Genomic DNA, 22,142 nt, shown 5'->3' on the forward strand with positions numbered 1-22,142 from the left:
CAGTAATTCATTGAAGAAACTCTTTCATCTCTGTTGCGTCTTCTTTTCCAATCAATCACAAAGTCATCAATTAAGTCTCTTAAATACTTCTCAAACCTTTCACTCCTTCTATCTTACTTGCTCCCTAGATCAAGCAAGCATCATCTTAAACACCTGCACTGCTGAAATACCCTCAATAAGAAGTCTCATGTTCACTGTTTCTCCCCTTCATTCTCCAAAAGCTGTTAATCTTTTGGAAATGTAATTATCAGTCTATAATACTACCGTTTAAAATCCTTCAACTGTTTTCCATTAGCCATAGATAAATATTGCGAGTCATAACATGATCTAGAAAGTCCTATATTACCCGCCTTCACCCACCTGTCAATCTCATCTGTATCTGTCTTCCCCTTTTCACAATTCAACCACAAATACCCTTCTTTCAGTTCTTCAAAAATGTCAAGCAACTTTCTGCCGCAAGGACTTTGCACCTGCAGGGAGGCATACTCCCCTTCCCCAACTTACACACACTCACACACACACATACACACATACTCCATTTTAAGCCTCAATTAAAGTTGTGGCTTCCTCAACAAAATCTCCTCTGATTTCTCCAGATTAAGCGGGTCATCCTGTCAGAGCCTTTCACTCCACTGTGTACATTTCCTCAACAGCTCATATCTCAACCGTAAATCAATTACTCTATGTTTTTGTACAGTGTTTCTCTCCATTGCACTATAAGCTTCAATATGCCACTGTGTATATTTACCTTGTTCATGACTGTGAACATATGGTTACTATCTCCAGTAACCACAATTCCTGGCCCATAATTGTTTGCCCAGAAATATCTAATAATTAAACAAATGAATAAAGAAATAGAGTAAGAGAACACTTGTGGTTCTGTTTGTGCTTCCATGTCTCTCCTTATAAAACTATTTCAAACCCCACCTGCTGGAGGGAAGTCTGATTATTTTACACACAAAATAGGTCTTTCTTAAGGAAAGCGGGAGGCTGAGTGTCTCCAAAATTAGGCAGGGCTGGGAATTTCAAATCCAGAATCTCATTGCCTAGAGGAGAAGATAGCAAGAGAAATCCAAGGCTGGCATATTTAGCTGGTTTTCTCCTAAATGGAGGAAATAACTGGCATTGAGCAAGTGAGGTAGAGAGGAATCAAACATGACTGTGGTTATCTGATAGGCAAATTAACTAAAAACAGATGAACACCTCAATGTATTCATAGAACAGGCAATAAACTGTAATGATGCTTATGGCGCTTGGGAAACAATGTCAACATCTGTGAGAAAGAAAAAAAAACCTTTTCTTTAAATGAGAATCTCTTCAAATGAAGAGCCTTCCTATAACTTCTGTGCCTTTTCTCCTTGTGTGTGTCTTTTGGATTTGAACTGTGGATTATCCTAAAAGTTTTGTCCCTGAGGGGTATCTGACTCATAGAGTAATATCAATACTTCTGTCCTTGGCCACTTTTCTAACTTTATTCTTATTAGGAACTAATTTCTTGAGTCTCATCTGCTCTTCTCTCACACTCATTTCAGCTTTTTCTTTTCTTTTACCCCGATAGCTGGTTTAGACCTTTCCTCACTGTTCAGTAGAGAGAGGAGAATGCTTTCAAGAGACCATTTCTTTGTTCACACAATTCCCCTTGTCTAGAAGATCTTTATACTTCATTTAGCCTACCTGGAAAACTCATTATTTTAAAAATCTGAGATCCAAGGTCATATTTTCCAAAAATAATTCCTTGATTCTCTTTTTAGGACAAAATTAATTGCCTCTTCTTTCATATTCTTGTAGCATAATATAATGTGTTATTTTACCTGTTGCAATATATTTGTTAGTAATTAAGTCAAAGTGTAGGTCTCCCTCAATTCTGGGTGGCTTGAGGACAAGGATAGTAATGCCTCATTTTTCATTGCACTACACAACTTCTAGCCTGTGGTGTGGATTAAAGGAGAAAATAGATAATAAAATATTTAGCATTACACCTGGCACATAGTGTTAGTTAAAGTGGATAATTATTTTATCATCGATTATCCTAACTGAAATAATCTCTATTTACTAACCAAATTAATTTTTTAAAAACCTTATTTATTGTGATAATGCACTTAAATAAGTATTTACATTGTCATTCAACAGGTTAAGTGTTCTTGGTCACCTACTTTAGAAAATAAATAACACTTTCTACTTCTGTCATATAACACTGAGAATTCCAAGCGCTGGGCTTCTGTCTCTAACATGTAAGATGTTTAGGCTAATTACATCTGAGATCCTTTCCCTTTGAACACTCTGTGGCAATATTTTGATGAATCCTTTCTTATCATCAACTGTTGCCTAGTTGTAGCATATATATTCATCTTTTTATTTTTTAGGGAAAAAAGGTAAGCCAAGATTCTTATACATTTAACACCCAATGTCATACCTAGCATAATAATAGACCCACAATAACCTTGTGAAAAATGTATACATTGAATTCCAAAAAAAAACAGTCACTGCTTTAACTTGGAGATACAGTTTGGATTTTTGCCCCTGCCCAAATTTTATGTCAAATTGTAATCCCCAATATTGGAAGTGGGTTCTGGTGGGAGGTGTTTGGATCATGGGGTAGATCTCCCCCCTGCTGTTCTCGTGACAGTGGGTGATTTCTCATGAGATCTGGTTGTTTAAAAGTGTGTGGCACCTCACCATTCTCTCTGTTCCTCCTGCTCTGGCCATGTAAGATGTGCCTGCTTTCCCTTTGCCTTCAGGAATGACTGTGTTTCCTGAGGCCTCCCCAGAGCCATTATGCTTTCTGTAAAGCCTGCAGAACTGTAAGCCAGTTAAACCTCGTTTCTTTATAAATTACCCTGTCTCAGATGTTTCTTTATAGCATTGTGAGAATGGACTAATACAGACAATTGGTACCAACGAGTGGAGCACTGTTATAAAGATACCTGAAAATGTGGAAGCAGCTTTGGAACTGGGTAACAGGAGGTTGGAAGAGTGTGGAGGGCTCAGAAGAAAATAGGAAGATGAGGGAAAACTTGGCACTTCATAGAGACTTGTTGAATGGTAATAACCAAAATCTTGATAACGATATCGACAGTGAAGTCCAGGATAAAGGGGGTCTCAGATGGAAATGAGGAACTTATTTGGAACTGGAGCAAAGGTCACTTTTGTTATTTGTTAACAAAGAGATTGAATGCATTATGCCCCTGCCCTAGGGATCTGTGGAACTTTGAAATTGATAGCGATGATTTAGGGTGGCAGAAGAAATTTCTAAGCAGTAAAGCATCCAAGATGTAGCCAAGCTGCTTCTAACAACAACATATGCTCCTATGCAGGAGCAAAGAAGTGATCTGAAATTTGAACTTACATTTAAAAGGGAAGCAGAGCATAAAAGTTTGGAAAATTTGCAGCTCAGCCATATAGTAGAAAAGAAAACTCCATTTTCTGGGTAGAATTTTAAGGCAGTTACAGGAATTTGCATAAATAAAAGGTAGGCAAATGCTAATAGCCAAGACAGTAAGAAAAAGGCCTCCAAGGCATTACAGAGACCTTTAGGGGCAGTCCCTCCCATCATATGCCCAGAGGCCTAGGACGGAAGGATGGTTTTGTGGGCCAGGGCAAGGGCCCCAATACCCTATGCAGCCTCTGGACACTGCTCTTCACAGCTCAGTTGCTCCAGCTCCAGCCACGTCTAAAAGGACCCCAGATACAACTCAGGCTGCTGCTTCAGGGGGTGCAAGCCATAAGCCTTGGCAGCTTCCATGTGGTGTTAAACCTGTGGGTGCACAGAGTGCAAGAGTTGGGGCTTGAGAGCCTCCACCTAGATTTTAGAGATGTACGGCAAAGCCTGGATGTCCAGGCAAAAGCCTGCTGCAGTAGCTGAGCCCTCATGGAGAACCTCTACTAAAGCAGTGCAGAGGGGAAGTGTGGGGGTGGAACCCCCACACAGAGTCCCCACTGGGGCATTGCCTAATGGAGCTGGGAGAAGAAGGCCACCATCCTCCAAACACCAGAATTGTAGATACACCAACAACTTGTGCCCTGCACCTGGAAGAGCCACAAGAAATCAACACCAGCCCTTGAGAGCAGCCACGGGGGCTGAACCCTGCAAAGTCGCAGGGGTGGAGCTGCCCAAGACCTTGGGAACCCACTCCTTACATCAATGTGCCCTGGATAGGAGACATGGAGTCAAAGGAGATTATTTTGGAGCTCTAAGATTTAATGACTGCCCCATTGGCTTTCAGACTTGCATGGTGCCTGTAGCCCCTTTCTTTTCTTTTTTTAACATTTTTTTTTATATATACATATATATACATTTTTTCTTTGACATGGAGTTTTCGCTCTTTCACCCAGGCTGGAGTGCAGTGGTGCAATCTCGGCACACTGCCACCACTGCCTCCTGGTTCAAGCGATTCTCCCGGCTCAGCCTCCCGAGTGGCTGGGATTACAGGCGCCCACCACCACGCCTGGCTAATTTTTGTATTTTTAGTAGACATGGGGTTTCACCATGTTGGCCAGGCTGGTCTCAAACTGCTGACCTCATGATCCGCCCACCTCAGCCTCCCAAAGTGCTGGGATTACAGGCGTGAGCCACCGTGCCTGGCCTGTAGCCCCTTTCTTTTGGCCAATTTATCCCTTTTGGAATGGGAGTATTTACCCAATGCCAGTAAATCCATTGTATCTTGGAAATAACTAACTTGTTTTTAGTTTTACAGGCTCATAGGCAGAAGGCACTAGCTTTGTCTCAGATGAGACTTTGGACTAACTTTTGAGTGAATCCTGGAATGAGTTAAGACTTGGGGGACTGCTGAGAAGGGATGGCTGTATTGCAATGTGAGAAGGATGTGAAACGTGGGAGGAGCCAGAGGCAGAATGACATGGTTTGGTTCTGTGCCCTCACCCAAATGTCACATCAAATTGTCATCTCCAGTGTTGAAGGTGGGGCCTGGTGGGAGGTGATTGGTTCATGGAGGTAGAATTCCCCCTTTGGGGTTGTTCTCATGACATCTGGTTGTTTAAAAGTGTGTGGCAACTGCCCCCTCTCTCTCTTGCTCTTGCTCTGGCCATGTAAGATGTGCCTGCTTTATGTTTGCCTTCAGGTATAATCGTAAGATTTCTGAGGCCTCCCCAGAGCTCTATGTTTTCTTTACAATCTGCAAAACCATACAATAATTAAACCTCTTTTTAAAACAAATTACTCATTCTCAGGTATTTATTTATAGCAGTTTGAGAAAAAACTAATATTCTTGGTATGGTTACTCTTTTTCCTCCATAAATCTATTTTTGTGTGCATTCCATTTTATCACTTTTTCTTCTTTATTTATGAAAGTGACTTACTGCCCTAACCAAAATATGTCACCTTCCTTTCCTTGACTAACCCAGCCTGTTCCTCTTTAGGTGGATTTTAGCTGTCTTTCTGGGTGGTGAAACAGATTCAAGAATTTGCATAAGCTTTAGTGAAACTAGAAAAGAAGATTTGTCTCATTCTAGCTGGTGCCCTAAAGATTTGAATGGAAAAATATACAGTAGTTCAGACATCCCTGGCTTTGCAAAATGCCATTTTGCTCGGTCTTCATTGAGTCACAGTGCCACTACCTTGTCTTCCACAAGTTTCACTGAGTTTCTCACCACAAGACTGTTGAGAACTGTGAAGATTCTTCAATGTTATCAAAACATTGAGTTATAGATGAAGTTAGATACTGAACAATTTGTATTTGGTTTATTAACTAAATTTTTGGTAATTTTTTTTTTTTTTTTTTTTTTGAGACGGAGTCTCGCTCTGTCGCCCAGGCTGGAGCGCAGTGGTGTGATCTCGGCTTGCTGCAAGCTCCGCCGCCCGGGTTCACACCATTCTCCTGCCTCAACTTCCCGAGTAGCTGGGACCACAGGCGCCCGCCACCATGCCCGGCTAATTTTTTTTTGTATTTTTAGTAGAGACGGGGTTTCACCGAGTTAGCCAGGATGGTCTCGATCTCCTGACCTTGTGATCCGCCCGCCTCGGCCTCCCAAAGTGCTGGGATTACAGGCGTGAGCCACCACGCCCGGCCAATTTTTGGTAATATTAATACATCTATGGAACCCCTATTCAAAGAGCAGTGCTCTAGAAAGATGTCATTATCAAAATGAGATTTCTTCCTCTGACAGAATCTGTTAGATGGAGTCAATATTTATGGAGTTTTTATCCTGCTTGTGTCAGAGGCATTTGACACAGAGTGACATCATCTTGAATAGGGGCTGGGTAAAATTAGGTTGAGGTCTGCTGGGCTGCAATCCCAGGGGGTTAGGCATTCTTAGTCACAGGATGAGATAGAAGGTCAGCACAAGATGCAGGTCATGCAGACACTGACCTGATAAAATAGGATGCAACCGAAAAGCAGGCCAAAACCCACCAAATTCAAGATGGCGATGAAAGTCACCTCCGGCCATCCTTACTGCCCATTGTAAGCTAATTGTAATGTATTAGCACACTAAAAGACACTCCCGCCAGCATCATGACAGTTTACAAATGCCATGGCAACATCTGAAAGTTACCCTGTGTAGTCTTAAAGGAGGAGAAACCCTCAGTTCCTCTAATTTCCCACCCCTTTCCAAGGAAACTCATGAAAAATCCACCCCTTGTTTAGCATATGATTAAGAAATAACCATAAACACAGCCAACCAGCAGCCCTCAGGGCTGCTCAGCCTATGGAGTAGCCATACTTGTATTCCTTTATTTTCTTAACAAATTTGCTTTCACTTAATTCTGTTGGCTCACTCTTGAATTCCTTCCTGGGCAAAGCCATGGACCCATGTGGCCTCCCAGGCTGAAACTCAATTCTACGTTTCAACCTGTGACACCTGTATAATTTATAACTCCTGCCTGTATATGATTGTTTAGCTGAGCTGTTCGTTAAGTCCATTAACTACTATAACAACATAAACTCAGATTTATTGGCACTACTGGTTGCTTTGCTAAGACATGGAGATTGAGAAGAAAGGATTCTCTGGAAGGCAAAGGTTGTAGAAACTGTTGGGACTCAGAAAAATTATTCCCCAGAATATGGCACTTTTGTTATGCTGAGTGCTTTGAACTAAAGGAGAAACAAGGCCTATCTGACCTTCTCTGTTCCCCTAGTCCCTTGCTCCTCTTTCCCTCCCAAAGCAGGCATGAAGGGGCTCTCTCTAAAGTTCCCTTAACTCACTAAAGAAAGTTCCTCTGAAAGGAATGCAATTGTCATGAGGCCCCTCCTTACAATAATATCATCAAATAGCGAAGATTAACTAACAGGAAAGGAGAAAAAAGATTGACACTACCTATTCTTCTGTGGACTGCTACCTGAGAAACTTCATCTGCACAAAAACAGCATTTGTTCCTCATGTGTTTCTTCCCTTCAGCACCCCATAACCTGTGGCCGCCTGACTCTAGATGCCCCAGTCCCCTATATCTTTTTGTAGCTGAGGATACTGTATAAACTTCAACCCAACTCTTCCGGGAGTCTCGTACTTTGTAGGACCCCCGTGCATATCCACATAATAAACTTGTGGTATCTTTTCTCTTGTTAATATATCTGCTGTCAATTTATTCCAGAGACTCAAATTGTCAAACTTTCAGAGGGTGGAAGGAAAGTTCCCCTCACCCCTATAAAACTATCAATTTTATTGTCTTCTGAGGTTCAGCTCCAATCATAGCTTTAGCATGAGATATCTCTAACAGACATCCCACATGTCCTTTGAACACACATTTGCTCTGAAAAGGAAGAATTCAAGATAAAAATTTGGGCAGTAGTGTCTGGAAACACATTTCTTTAAAAAAAAAAAAAAAACTCACTGTTAATTCACAAATGCCTATTTATCCCTAACCATGTGACTATCATGTTACGAGGTTTAAAATCATTCAAGAAGTTGTGTTCCTTATTGAAAAGAGCCTATCACTAGGACTCAGAATGCCTAAATCTAATCTATGATGCACTACTCACAAATATTATGACATTGGATGAGTTCTGATGTTTTTATCTTGTTTCTCTCCCAATGTTTTTCCTAGTATTTCAGATTGACAGTACACTGAACAGTTGTCTACGGAGTATCACATATGGTTTTGACCAATGCTCATGCCATTTAAGATTAGAATCTGGCCACGCAGATGTGGTCAGACATAGAACAGGATGAGGCACACACTTAGTTAGGTCCAGCTTGGTCCCAGACCCTTCAATGGGGAAGGATATATTGCAGAAGAAAGAATTGCCTGGTGGCTTTTTTTTTTTTTTTTTTCTGAGATGGAGTCTTGCTCTGTTGTGCCAGCTGGAGTGCAGTGGCGCAATCTCGGCTCACTGCAACCTCCGCCTCCTGGGCTCAAGAGATTCTCCTACCATAGCTGGGATTACAGGCATGAGCCACCATACCCGGCTCATTTTTGTACTTTTAGTAGAGACGGGGTTTCACCATGTTGCCTCGGCCTCCCAAAGTGTTGGGATTACAGGCGTGAGGAACTGTGCCCTGCCTGGCTGGTGGCTTTTAAAGGAAACCTGAAGCAAACTTCATCTAGTGAAAGATGGGAATTTGAGAAATAAATATGCTGGTTTCCTTGATCTTCACTGGGGCAACTCTGAAATATGTTGCTCACTATCATCCCAGTTCGCTAGAGAGGTTATGTTCCAGTTGCCCACGTTGGTAACTACCTAGTTAACATATTCTATTGGCATTTTTCCTTTCCCAGGTACATTTCTCCTACTCACCATTCTCTCCTGGTATTTCCTCCCAAATAAACTCCTTTGACTTGAATCCTTCTGCTTCTGCAGAAAGCAAATTTATACAATGTGAATATAATGCTCTCGTATCTTCTTTAACCTCAAATTCTATTGTACAGAAACTCACCAAACACTAGCTATTTTTATATTGATTGTCATTTTTTCTTTTTAAACTTTTAAGTTCAGTGGTACATGTGCATGATGTGCAGGTTTGTTACACAGGTAAAAGTGTGTCATGGGGTTTGTTATACACATTATTTCATCACCTAGGTATTAAGCATATATCCATTAGTTATTTTTCCTGATCCTTTCCCTCCTCCCACCCTCCACCCTCCAATAGGCCCCAGCGTGTGTTGTTCCTTTCTATGTGTCCATGTGTTCTCATTATTTAGCTCCCTCTTACAAGTGAGAACATACCATATTTGGTTTTCCTATGTCAGCTTTAGTTTGCTAAGGATAATGATCTCCAGCTCCATCCATGTCCCTGCAAAGGACATGATCTTGTTCTTTTTCATGGCTGCAGAGTATACCATGGTATATATGTACATTTTATCCAGTCTATTATTGATGGGCATTTAGGTTGATTCCATGTCTTTGCTACTGTGAATACTGCTGCAATAAACATATGCATGCATGTGTCTATATAACAGAATGATTTATGTGTCTTTGGGTATATACCTAGTAATGGGATTGCTGGGTCAAATGGTATTTTGTCTTTAGGTCTGTGAGGAATCGCCACACTGTCTTCCACAATGGTTGAACTAATGTACACTCCCACCAACAGTGTATAAGTGTTCCTTTTTCTCCAGAACATCACCAGCATCTATTATTTTTGGACATTTTAATAATAGCCATTCTGACTGGCATGAGATGGTATCTCATTGTAGTTTTGATTTTCATTTCTCTAATGATCAGTGATGTTGAGCTTCTTTGCATATAATTCTTGGCCACATGCATGTCTTCTTTGAGAAGTGTCTATTCAGGTCCTTTGCTCATTTTTTTAATGGGGTTGTTTTCTTGTAAATTTGTTTAAATTCCTTATAGATGCTGGATATTAGACCTTTGTCAAATGCATAGTTTGCAAAAATTTTTCTCCCATTATGTAGGTTGTTTATTTACTCTGTTGATAGTTTCTTTTGCTGTGCTGTGCAGAAGCTTCTTAGTTTAATTAGATCCCATTTGTCAATTTTTTCTTTTGTTGCAGTTGCTTTTGGTGTCTTTGTCATCAAATCTTTGCCCATGCCTATGTCCTGAATGGTATTGCCTAGGTTGTCTTTCAGGGTTTTTATAGTTTTGAGTTTTCCATTTATATCTTTAATCCATCTTGAGTTAATTTTTGTGTACGCAGTAAGGAAGGGCCCAGTTTCAATTTTCTGCATACGGCTAGTCAGTTATTCCAGCACCATTTATTAAATAAGGACTTTTTTCCCTGTTGCTTTTTTTGGGGGGTCAGGTTTGTCAAAGATCAGATAGTTGTAGGTGTGCAGTCTAATTTCTATGTTCTCTATTCTGTTCCATTGGTCTATGTGTCTGTTCTTGTACCACTACCATGCTGTTTTGATTACTGTTGCCCTGTGGTACAGTTTGAAGTCGCTGAGTGTGATGCCTCCAGCTTTGTTCTTTTTGCTTAGGATTGCTGTGGCTATTCGGGCTCTTTTCTGCTTCCACGTGAATTTTAAAATAGTTTTCTCTAGTGCTGTGAAGAATGTCAATGGTAGTTTAATGGAAATAGTATTGAATGTATACATTGGTTTTTCTTTTCCCTCACCATTTAAGATAAAGGAAGACTACATTGCTTCAAAGACATAAAAAGCACAAGTTAACTTCAGAGATATATTTAACAGGCTCACTGATTTCATCATTTATAATTAGGTATAATGAGGATTGAACCCTACCACATTTTATAATTTTCAAATAATCCATCATCTATTTTATAGTTTATATTTATCATTTTAATCCCGCCTTCCCAAAATTACATACAATAGCAACCAGATTTCATTTTACTTTCAAAAATTGCCTAATACAGCACAGAGACATTTATAATGGTTCAGAAGACCTGCCTTGGAGTTCTTAAGCTGCTCTAACACTAAGTAGTTTACTATATTAAGGAGAGGAATGGTAACTAGGGGAAATTTTGTTTTGTTTTGTTTTGTTTGAGACGGAGTCTCTTGTCACCCAGGCTGGAGTGCAATGACAAGATCTTGACTCACTACAAACTCCGCCTCCCGGGCTCAAGCAATTCTCCTGCCTCAGCCTCCTGAATAGCTGGGGTTTCAGGCGCACACCACCATATCAGCTAATTTTTGTATTTTAGTAGAGACAGGGTTTCACCGTGTTGGCCAAGCGGGTCTTGAACTCCTGACCTCAAGTGATCCGCCTGCCTCAGCCTCCCAAAGTGCTGGGATTATAGGTGTGATCCACTGCACCCAGCCAGGAGGGGAAATTTTAATGTTTGGGCTTGCTACAGATTTTCTCATTAACTAACCCCTTCCAAAACCTTGGTTCACCTCTGGCAGCTCATGAAAGGTGGGTTACTTACAGGAATGAGAGTACAGCCCATGTAATTAAACAAAAGAAAGGTTCATAGGCAATATGTGAAGAGAAAGAAACAGCAATATTCACTCCCCAGTTTATTAATGAATGCCTAGACAGGCTCTGAGTTACTTTATGTATGCAGAGCTCTGTTCCTAGCACTCTGTGTGAATATAGAATCATACATCCTTGGAAACTGAATGTACCTTGAATCCTTAGCTTGACGTTAAAGATTCTCCATGACCCAGACTCAATCCGTCTATACATCTCCTCACCAACTGAATTTCCCTATGACCTTCCTATTCTAGTACAAGGCATCTTAGCTTGAGACTTTTAGAAAAAAAAAAACCTAAGGCAAAATTATATGCTATTGCTTTATTGAAAGGCACAAAGAAGCATAAGAGGAAAATGAAAAGTGGAGCATGGACAAAGGAAAAGCAAATACAATATCATGTGTTTCTGTGTTGGCTGCAGTCTCATGTATAAACAGTCGATTGCCGAGTCCTGCAGGATAAATTTGGACTGGGTATAAGAGATCAGTTCATGATGGGTAGGACGTTCAAAGGATTCTCTCTGGCTTCCATCTCATGTTTTGTAACTGACTAGTCTACCTCATGGAGTGTTAACTTTCCTGCACTTTCAGCCTGTGTTATTCTCCTCCCTGCTCTAGGCATCCAGCAGGGAATCTGGAATCTCCTCAAGTTTGTTCTATCTACCAATACACCATTGCAGTGGTCTCTCTTCTTTGTCAGTCAGCACCTTATGTAGGTGCTTTTTCTTTTTTCTTCTCTTTTCTTTTTCTTCTCTTTTTTTTTGAGTCAGAGTCTCGCTCCGTTGCCCAGGCTGGAGTGTAGTGGCACAATCTCGGCTCACCACAACCTCTGCCTCCCGGGTTAAAGCAATTCTCCTGCCTCAGTCTCCCAAGTAGCTGGGACTTTAGGCACACTCCACCATGTCCGGCTAACTTTTGTATTTTTAGTAAGGGCGGGGTTTCAGTAAGGTGGCCAGGCTGGTCTCGAACTCCTGACCTCGTGATCCGCCCACCTTGGCCTCCCAAAGTGCTGGGATTACAGGCGTCAGCCACCACGATGTAGGGACTTTTTCCTTTCTGTTAGTGGAAAAAGCAGAAATAGTTGGGCCTTTATCACAATGAGAATGGCGAGAGCTATTGCTAGAACTTCAGTGGCTTGGAATCCAGGCACGTGGTAGGGCTAGGAATAAAGGAAGAGCTAAGCCACATGAATACGTCCTAAGTGGCAGGGTGGCTTTCACTGCACTTTGGATCTACTACAGAACCTTCTCTTGTACGGGAGCCACATTCAAAACAAGCAGCCTTTAAGTCACTCAGTTAGTCAAAGTAGTATTACCAGTTGCTGTATTACCTCAAAAATTCAAAGGGGTTCACATGCACTATATCTCTTTTTGTTGTTTAGAGGTTTCAAGATGGAGCATCACATTTATTATTTTAAGGCAAAGTTTCTCAATCTTGCAATTATTGAGATTTGGGGTTGGGTAATTCTTTATTGCGAGGGGGTTGTCTTGTGCATTGTCTGATGTTTTGTTGTTCCCCTGGCCTCTATCCATTTGATGTCATCCCCCTTCTGTGATTTCTGACAGCCAAAAATGTCTCCAGACATTTCCAAATTTCTCTTTAGGACAAAATCATCCTTGGCTGAGAACCATTGCTTTAGATGGAATGACTCAATATGCCCAAGGCCATTATCCCTGAAACTTTATGGGGTTTATTTCCACTTTCTGCTCTATATGTATCTTACTAGGATATTGAGGATACTTGCTACCTCTTAGTTATGAGACAAATCAGAATGATCTTATCTGTAGAGTGGACCAGTATGATATTCAACAGAATGTAAAAACGATAAATGGTCAAGATAATTGAGGACTGTATTACAAAAGAGACTAGGACCATTAACACAGTCATGTAAAAGCACACTATATTTGATCCTCTATCCTAAAGGGATCACTATTTTAATAATAGCATACCAAATGCCAGTAGGTGGGTTAATGTGCTTCAGTAACAATAACACATTTGCTAATGAAAGTCAATTCTGAATGGGTGTCCAGTGTTTCTGCATCTCTCTTGTGGGCACAGGGACTGGCTTTCTTGTTTTGTTTGTTTTTTTTTAAAACAGAGTCTCGCTCTCGCCCAGGCTGGAGTGCAGTGGTGCCATCTCGGCTCACTGCAAGCTCCGCCTCCCTGATTCACGCCATTCTCCTGCCTCAGCCTCCCAAGTAGCTGGGACTACAGGCGCCTACCACCACGCCTGGCTAAGTTTTTGGTTTTTTTGTTTTTGTTTTTTTCAGTAGAGATGAGGTTTCACCGTGTTAGCCAGGATGGTCTCGATCTCCTGACCTCGTGATCTGCCCGCCTCAGCCTCCCAAAGTGCTGGGATTACAGGCGTGAGCCACCTCGCCTGGCCTCTTTGTTTTAGGCTATGTTTTCAATTTAATATTTTCAAGTTTCTGTTTGTATTGCAAACAGCCTTGGAAGACTGATATGGTTTGGATCTGTCTCCCCACCAAATCTCATGTCTAATTGTAATCCCCATTGTTGGAGGTGGGGTCTGGTGGGAGGTAATTGGATCATGGAGGCAGAGTTCTCATGAATGGATTAGCACCATTCCCTCGATGCTGTTTTGGTAATAGCGCGTGAGTCAGTTATTGTGAGATCTGGTAATACAAAAGCATGTAGCGCCTCCTCTTGCTCTCTCTTCCTCCTGCTCTAGCTGTATGAAATGCCTCGCTTCCTTTTGCCTTCCGCCATGATTATAAGTTCCCTGAGGCCTCTCCACAAGCTGATGCCACCATGCTTCCTGTTCATCCTGCAGAACCGTGAGCCAATTAAACCTCTTTTCTCCATAAAATTATCCAGTCTCGAGAATTTTTTTTTTCTTTCTTTTTTCCTTTCTTTCTTTCTTTTTTTTCTTTCTTTGTGGCAGGGTCTCACTCTGTCACCCAGGCTGGAGCGCAGTGGCACGATCTCCACTCACTGCAACCTCTGCTTCCCAGGTTTAAGTGATTCTCCTGCCTCAGCCATCCCAGTAGCTGGGACTACAGGTGCGCACCACCATGCCTGGCTATTTCTTTTTGTATTTTTCGTAGAGATGGTGTTTCACCATGTTGACCAGACTGGTCTTGAACTCCTGAACTCATGTGATCCCCCCACCTCAGCCTCCCAAGGTGCTGGGATTACAGGCGTAAGCCACCGCACCCAGCCAGGTATTTTTTTTTTTTTATAGCAATGTGAGAATGACCTAACACGAAGAGAGAGATAACATCCCCTTTCAAAACAAATAGTAGGTTTCTTTACAGGCCAGAATAAGAAAGATAATATTTCCCATCAAGGCAAAGGTCAAGCACACTTAATGCCCATTATAAAAGATTAATGATCCCTAAGCTTGAGATCCCTATCCTGTAACAAATCCTATTTAGTGTGCAGAAATCATTTGTCCCTTATACCAACTTTGGGCCATGTGAATTGACATTTGGGAAAATGCTGCCAATGTTGATGCTCTGGCCATTGCTATTTCTGTGAGTAATGAACTGTCATTTGTCTCTAACCCAAGAATCTCATGTTTTCTGCTAACGTCCATGAAATTGTGGCAAGCTAACTTATTTGCTTGCAAGTGGAATAAAATCTCAGACCCTTCATAGTTCTTGGCATCTGATGTAGTAGCAATGATCAGAGTTATAATTTGGTTAAAGTTATAGTAGCTTACTGCTATCTACTATGATCCAACTCTTTTTTACAGAGATTGAACAGATGAATTGATCAAAAAAGTGCTGCTAACTTCCCTACATCTCTTAAATATTTGACAAGGGGGTTACTTCTCTTCAATTCCTTCGAAATATATTATTTATTTGTTATCTTTAGGGTCAAGACGTACAGTTTCAGAAGCTGCAATTGGCACTTTAAGTTGGCTTTTATTTCAAAGGTCAAAGAAGCAATTTAAAGGTTCTGCCAATATCTAAGTATGTCCATCAAGATTATACATATCTTGGCTAAGGAAATTAACTATAAAGTAGTCAATAGACACAGTGAACCCACTGAGCAACAGACTGGGATCAAAACTCCATTTAACACCTGTCCTCTATAAATGCCCTTCCTCACCAGGTGGCTCAGATGACATTTCAGGTCCCCTGATAGCAGTCAGTTCAGTCCTCACACCTAACAGTGTTTTAATATCACCTAGGAAATGTTGCCTTGTCAAATGGTTACAGGTTTCTGTGGGAAAATTTGAAGAAAAATTATTCGATATACTTGCATGTATCTAGTTCCCCTTTCAATCAATAGGACCTAGGGCTGTGAACAGACTTAGATATGAAAACTGAAAGGGCTGTGATTTTCCAAAGTGGCATTCAGAGCAGATTGATATCTCTTTCTCTCTCTCTCCACCTGTCTGTCATCCCTGGGAAATCCATGATCTATTGGGCATCACCATTGCTCTCTGATAGCCAAGGTTCTATGATTGACACTCCTGTATTTCTGCACGCTAACTTTGCACTTGTACCATTCCCATGGTACTATTCCAACGGCCTGTTCCATTCCAGAGGCCCACTTTCCTCATACTTTTTAGATAGCCTAGTTCCATAGCAGCATCTTCCACTGATGAAGCAGCTACCACTGAGCTTCTCAATGATTTCAGTGCCTTCGTCACCTGTGCATTCATTAGTGCCTTAATGAGACAGTATCCTTTAGGCGTTAGGTGATATTTCTCAGCTGCGGCATAGTAAATCCATTCAAACATTTCCACTTCCCAAAGCCCTCTGAGAAATTCCACAGTTATGTGGCACGAAAATTTTGACATCTTGGCCAAGTGCAATGGCTCACGCCTGTAATCCCAGCACTTTGGGAGGCCAAGGCAGGTGGATCACCTGAGGTCAGGAGTTTGAGACCAGCCTGTCCAGCATAATGAAACCCATCTCTACTGAAAATACAAAAAAAAGAAAAAAAAATTAGCCAGGTGTGGTGGCGTGCACCTGTAATCTCAACTACTTGGGAGGCTTAGGCAACAGAATCACTTGAACCTGAGAGGTGGAGGTTGCAGCGAGCCGAGGTTGCGCCACTGCACTCCAGCGTGGGTGACAGAGCAAGATTCTGTCTCAAAAAAAAAAAAAAAGGCATCTCCACTTAATTTAGTGTAACCCTTCACCAACGCCAGGCTTCAAGAAATCATCACAGCAAATTATTGGGCCGTGCTTCCCTACTCAGGTTGTATTAAAACTTGATTCAGAGTATCAGCCCTGGAGGCGATGTGGAATGAGAGTCAAGGATCCTGAGGACACCAAAAGTCATATTGCAAGTCATCTGCCTTGAGTGAGGTTATTACATGGTCTTTATGTTGGGCTGTTTTCTTCTGGCAAGTGGACAGGACTGATTCTGCTGGCCGTGACAGCTCAAGGAATTTAGAAGTTCAGAATCCCCCAAAATCTTTATTCCTGGCCTCAGGGACCCATCAGTTTACTTTTTTTTTGCAGTTATTGCAACTTTGTAATTATAAATGCCCCTATACAAATCAATTGCAACAGCCACTTGACTTTCTAATGCCCTTCCTTCTACCCACACCTCATTCTTCTTAACCACAGGTGAAGTTTTTAATAATCGTGATTCATTACAGGCCAGTAATTTTGCCATTTCACTTGACAACGGAAACGAAGTGAGTCCTGTGACTTCCAGAATATGGCTGATCTAACCCCAAAACGTCATCTTGAGGATTGGCTTTTGAGGCCCCCTCCTCTCCTTGTATCAATTATATTTGCCTGGGGCTATAAATAGGTGGCAAAACCTACAAAGTGCTAACACTTTACTGGGAGTTGTGAGGGCAGCTGGAGTAAAGAGAAAAGGATAATGAGGCACAGAAATGAAAATGAATACAAGGTGATATTTTCTTTGCAGGCCACATTTTTATGGGCAGTTCAAGGTCATAGGATAAGTGTACATTTAACATTAATAACTGTCAAACAGGTGTTTTTTTTTTTTGAGACGGAGTCTCACTCTGTCAGGCTGGAGCGCAGTGGCGTGATCTCGGCCTCCCTGGTTCAAGCAATTCTCCTGCCTCAGCCTCCCGAGTAGCTGGGATGACAGGCACCTGTCACCAAGCCTGGCTAATTTTTGTTTTTTTAGTAGAGATGAGGTTTCACCATATTGGCCAGTCTGGTCTCCAACTCCTGACTACAAGTGATCCACCCACCTCGGCCTCCCAAAGTGCTGGGATTACAGATGTGAGCCACAGCACCCAGCTTAAACAGTTTTTTAAAATGGTTGTAACATTTAACTCACAGTAATGTGTGAACTCTGGTTCCTTCCCTTTAAAGTTCAGCTCCATTTTGAGACTAACAAAGCACATTCCTTGCTGGTCAGGACCCACATTCATGGGATGCTTATAGTAAAGGAAACAGCCTAATGATACCCGCAAGAACACACTCCTACAGTAACAAAGTCCAGGTGTCCCAATGCCCGTAACGATATATGTTTGTGAGATAATAACAGTTATGCTTTGATGTACTCACACACCAGACAGTCAAAGCTAGTTCTCTTTAAGTCAATAGAGTAATAAACTTGTCATACTGTCTGCTCACCTGCACATAGACGCAGCTTAGTTTAGTTTTTACAAAGACAAGACCCCTATATGTGAAAAACTAAGACAATGCATTCCTCCACTTTTTTTTTTTTTTTTTTTTTTTGAGATGAGGTCTCACTCTGTTGCCCAGGCTAGAGTGCAGTGGCACCATCTCGGCTTACTGCAACCTCTGCCTCTCAGGTTCAAGTGATTCTCCTTCCCCCACCTCCTGAGTAGCTGAGCTTACTGGCGCCCGCCACCATGCCCAGCTAGTTTTTGTATTTTTAGTAGAGACAGGGTTTCACCATGCTGGCGAGGCTGGTCTTAGACTCCTGACTTTAGGTGATCCACCCACCTCGACCTCCCAAAGTGCTGGGATTACAGGCATGAGCCACCGCACCAGGCCCCTCCACTTGTTTTCTGAGGAAACCCTTCTCTGTAATGGAGTAGCTTTTAATAAACTTGCTTTTTCCACTGCACTTCGTGACTCATCTTGAATTCCCTCCTGCACGAGTTTCAAGAACTCTCTCTGGGGTCTGGTTCAAGACCCGTATTTCCAGTGACAATTCATTCCCTACTCTGTAGATGCTACTCTCTGTTAAGCCTCATGGAGTTTCACGTTACATATATGCAGTACAGGCTTTGACCAAGGACTTGGGAGCCCCTGTGTGCAGCTCTGTCCTCTTCAGTACCCTACTCCGTAAGTTCCAATTGGGTCAGCAGTCGTGCATTCTATTCTTTGCCTTCCCAGAGAGACCCTTCTTGGACTCTACTTTCCTCATAAAAGTTGGGAAATAGGCCCCAAGTACAAAGTTGGCAAGAGTATGGGAGGCTAAATTTCATGTGTTACTCTTCTCTCATGGGTCATTGTGATATTGTGAAACATATATTTGGTCTTTGACCCTGTTTCCTGGCATACAACCAAAATCTTTAGACTGTTTTGTATGCTAATGATTGACTAATGACAAGCAGCCCCTATGTAGCTTTGAGGAGTGTAAGCGCAAGTGCAAGGGTGGGGCTGGTAATCAGAAAAAAACAAGTCATGGTTACAGGGTTGATATTTTCAGGCCCACTCCACAACCTCCAGAGATGGGGAAGGGACTGAAGGTTAAGCTGATCACCAATGGCCAATGATTTAATCAATCATGCCTACATAATGAGGCTTCCGTTGAAACCCAAAGGAGTGGGTTCAGAGAGCTTCTGGATAGCTGACACGTGGAGGTTTCTGGAGGATGGGGCTCCCAGGGAGGGCATGGAAATTTTGTTCCCCTTCTCACTTGCCTTGCCCTACGCATCTCATCTCTTCACCTACATCCTTTGTAATATCCTTTATGATAAACTGGTAAGTGTTAAGTTAGTGTTTCCCTGAGTTCTGCGTGCCACCCTATGGCCAATGATTTAATCAATCATGCCTACATAATGAGGCTTCCGTTGAAACCCAAAGGAGTGGGTTCAGAGAGCTTCTGGATAGCTGACACGTGGAGGTTTCTGGAGGATGGGGCTCCCAGGGAGGGCATGGAAATTTTGTTCCCCTTCTCACTTGCCTTGCCCTACGCATCTCATCTCTTCACCTACATCCTTTGTAATATCCTTTATGATAAACTGGTAAGTGTTAAGTTAGTGTTTCCCTGAGTTCTGCGTGCCACCCTAGAAAATTTTTTTTTCTTTTTTTTTTTTTTTGTGATGGAGTTTCACTGTTTCGTCCAGGCTGGAGTGCAATGGCACAATCTTGGCTCACTGCAACCTCTGCCCCACTGGGTTCAAGTGATTCTCCTGCCTCAGCCTCCCGAGTAGCTAGGATTATAGGCGCCTGCCACCATGCCCAGCCAATTTTTGTATTTTTAGTAGAGATGGGGTTTCACCATTTTGGCCAGGCTGGTCTCGAACTCCTGACCTCAGGTGATCGGCTCGCCTCAGCCTCCCAAAGTGCTGGGATTACAGGCATGAGCCACCGCTCCCGGCCTACTCTACAAAATTAATCAAACCCAAAGAGGGGGTTCTGTGACCCCTGATTTATAGCTTGTAGGTCAGAAGCACAGGTAGAACAACTTGGGACCTGTGGTTGGCATAGGAAGTGAAGGGCAGTCTTGAGGACTGAGCCCTAAGCTGCTGGATCTGATACCACCTCCAGGTAGATAGTGTCAGAATTGGATTGGAGTTCACCCAGCTGGTGTCTGCTACAAAACTAATTGTTGCATGGTGTATAAGGAAATCCCTTCACACATTTGGTGATGGAAGTCTTCTGTGTTGATGATTGTTATTGTGGTGTGAGGGCGGAAGAAAAACAGTGTGTGTTTTTTCCACTGCCAGAGTCATGCTACCTATTGCCTAGTGCTTCAGAACATTCGTCTCATATGTTTTCTCTAGCTTTTTCATCATTTTTGGAGAAGAAATTGTTTAGAACCATTTATTCCTTCTTGGGCAAAAGTTCAAGTCTAAATATGTTTTTAAATTTTATTAGTTATGCAGTATTTCCTACGAAAAATTAAATAATCGCCAATGCACCACACTCAGATTCAAGGTAAACATGCTGCCATATTTGTCTTTACATATATAATTGAAACATATTCTTTTGGTTATCTATTGCTGCATAATACAGCATGCTACAGCTTCTTAGCTTTATACAATAGCATGTGTTTATTTATTCAAATTTCTGCAAATTGGGTAAGGTCAGAGAGCTCTTCTTACCTGTGTCACAGGTGGCTTCTCTTGACATAGCTCAAGTGGGTTTTGAAGATCAGTTTCCAAAGTGGTTGGCAATCAGCTAGATGTCAGCTGTCAGCTGGGAGCTCCATTATGTTGGCTGGGGTGTTTGTTTTCTTCCACATAGCCTTTCCATATAGCCAGTTTCCAACAGCATATTAGTGTGTCCGGAATTGGTGGGTTCTTGGTCTCACAGACTTAAAGAATGAAGCCGCAGATCCTCGCAGTGAGTGTTACAGTTCTTAAAGATGGTGTGTCTGGAATTTGTTCATTTCTCCCGGTAGGTTCGTGGTCTCTCTGGTTTCAAGAGTGAAGCTGCAGACCTTCGTGGTGAGTGCTACAGCTCTTATGGGCAGTGCAGACCCAAAGAGTGAGCAGCAGCAAGATTTACTGCAAAGAGCGAAAAAATAGATCTTCCACAGTGTGAAAGTCACCCCAGCGGATTGCTGCTGCTAGCTCAGCAGCCTGCTTTTATTCCCTTATCTGACCCCACCTACATCCTGCTGATCGGTACATTTTACAGAGAGCTGATTGGTCCGTTTTACAAAGAGCGGATTGGTCCATTTTGACAGGGTACTGATTCGTGTGTTTACAATCCCTGAGCTAGACACAGAGTGCTGGTTGGTGCATTTACAATCCTCTAGCTAGACATAAAAGTTCTCCAAGTCCCCACTTGATTAGCTAGACACAGAGCACTGATTGGTGCTTTTACAAACCTGGAGCTAGACACAGGGTGATGATTGGTGCATTTACAAACCTTGAGCTAGACACAGGGTGCTGATTGGTGCATCCACAAACCCCCAGCTAGACACAGAGTGCTGATTGGCGCATATACAATCCTCCAGCTAGACATGAAAGTTCTCCAAGTCCCCACCCGACTCAGGAGCCCAGCTGGCTTAGCCTAGCGGATCCCCCGCCGGGGCTGCCGTCGGAGCCTCCGTTAGTCCCGCACTGCCTGCCTGCACTCCTCAGCCCTTGGGCGGTCAATGGGACATGGCGCCTTGGAGCAGGGGGTGGTGCCCATCAGGGAGGCTCGGGCCGTGCAGAGCCCATGGGGGTGGGGGCTCGGGCATGGCGGGCTGCAGGACCCCAGCCCTGCCCCACGGGGAGGTGGCTGAGGCCTGGAAAGAGTTCCAGTGCGGCGCTCAGTGCTGGGGGACCTGGTGCACCCTCCTCAGCTGCTGGCCCGGGTGCTAACCCCCTCACTGCCTGGGGCCGGGGGCACCAGCCAGCTTCTCTGAGTGCAGGGGGGCCTCCCAAGCCTGTGCCCACCTGAACTCGTGCTAGCCGGCAAGCAGCACGCGCAGCCCTGGTTCCCGTCTGCACCTCTCCCTCCACACCTCCCTGCAAGCAGAGGGAGCTGGCTCCGGCCTTGGCCAGCCCACAGAGGGGCTCCCAAAGTGCAGCTGCGGGCCGAAGGGCTCCTCAAGTGTGGCCAGAGTGGATGCCAAGGCCGAGGAGGCGCTGAGAGCGAGCGACGGCTGCTAGCACGTTGTCACCTCTCATTAGGATAGTCTTTTTTTTGTTGTTGTTGTTGTTGTTGTTGTTGTTGTTGTTGTTGTTGAGTTGGAGTTTCCCTCTGTTGCCCAGGCTGAAGTGCAGTGGCACCATCTTGGCTCACTGCAAC

At 42.9% G+C, this 22,142-nt stretch overlaps 1 protein-coding gene across 6 annotated transcripts in view; it reads right to left on the reverse strand.

Moving 5' to 3' along the window:
* UTS2B (urotensin 2B) overlaps nt 1-22,142 on the reverse strand; it is a 63,670-nt gene that overhangs the window by 28,600 nt on the left and 12,928 nt on the right. For 3 of the 6 annotated variants that reach the window (XM_055110790.2, XM_055110789.2, XM_034957901.3), the window contains one exon: nt 8,691-8,747. The exons of 2 other annotated variants lie outside the window; for them this stretch is intronic. The gene's annotated coding sequence lies outside the window, so the exon portion shown is untranslated. Of the gene's footprint in view, nt 1-8,690; nt 8,748-20,500; nt 20,906-22,142 lie in introns of all 6 variants that reach the window. One more of the 6 variants, XM_057301976.2, reaches the window with a different exon arrangement.

The sequence above is a fragment of the Pan paniscus genome, chromosome 2 (assembly GCF_029289425.2).
Source record: "Pan paniscus chromosome 2, NHGRI_mPanPan1-v2.0_pri, whole genome shotgun sequence".
NCBI classification, from domain to species: Eukaryota; Metazoa; Chordata; class Mammalia; order Primates; family Hominidae; genus Pan; species Pan paniscus.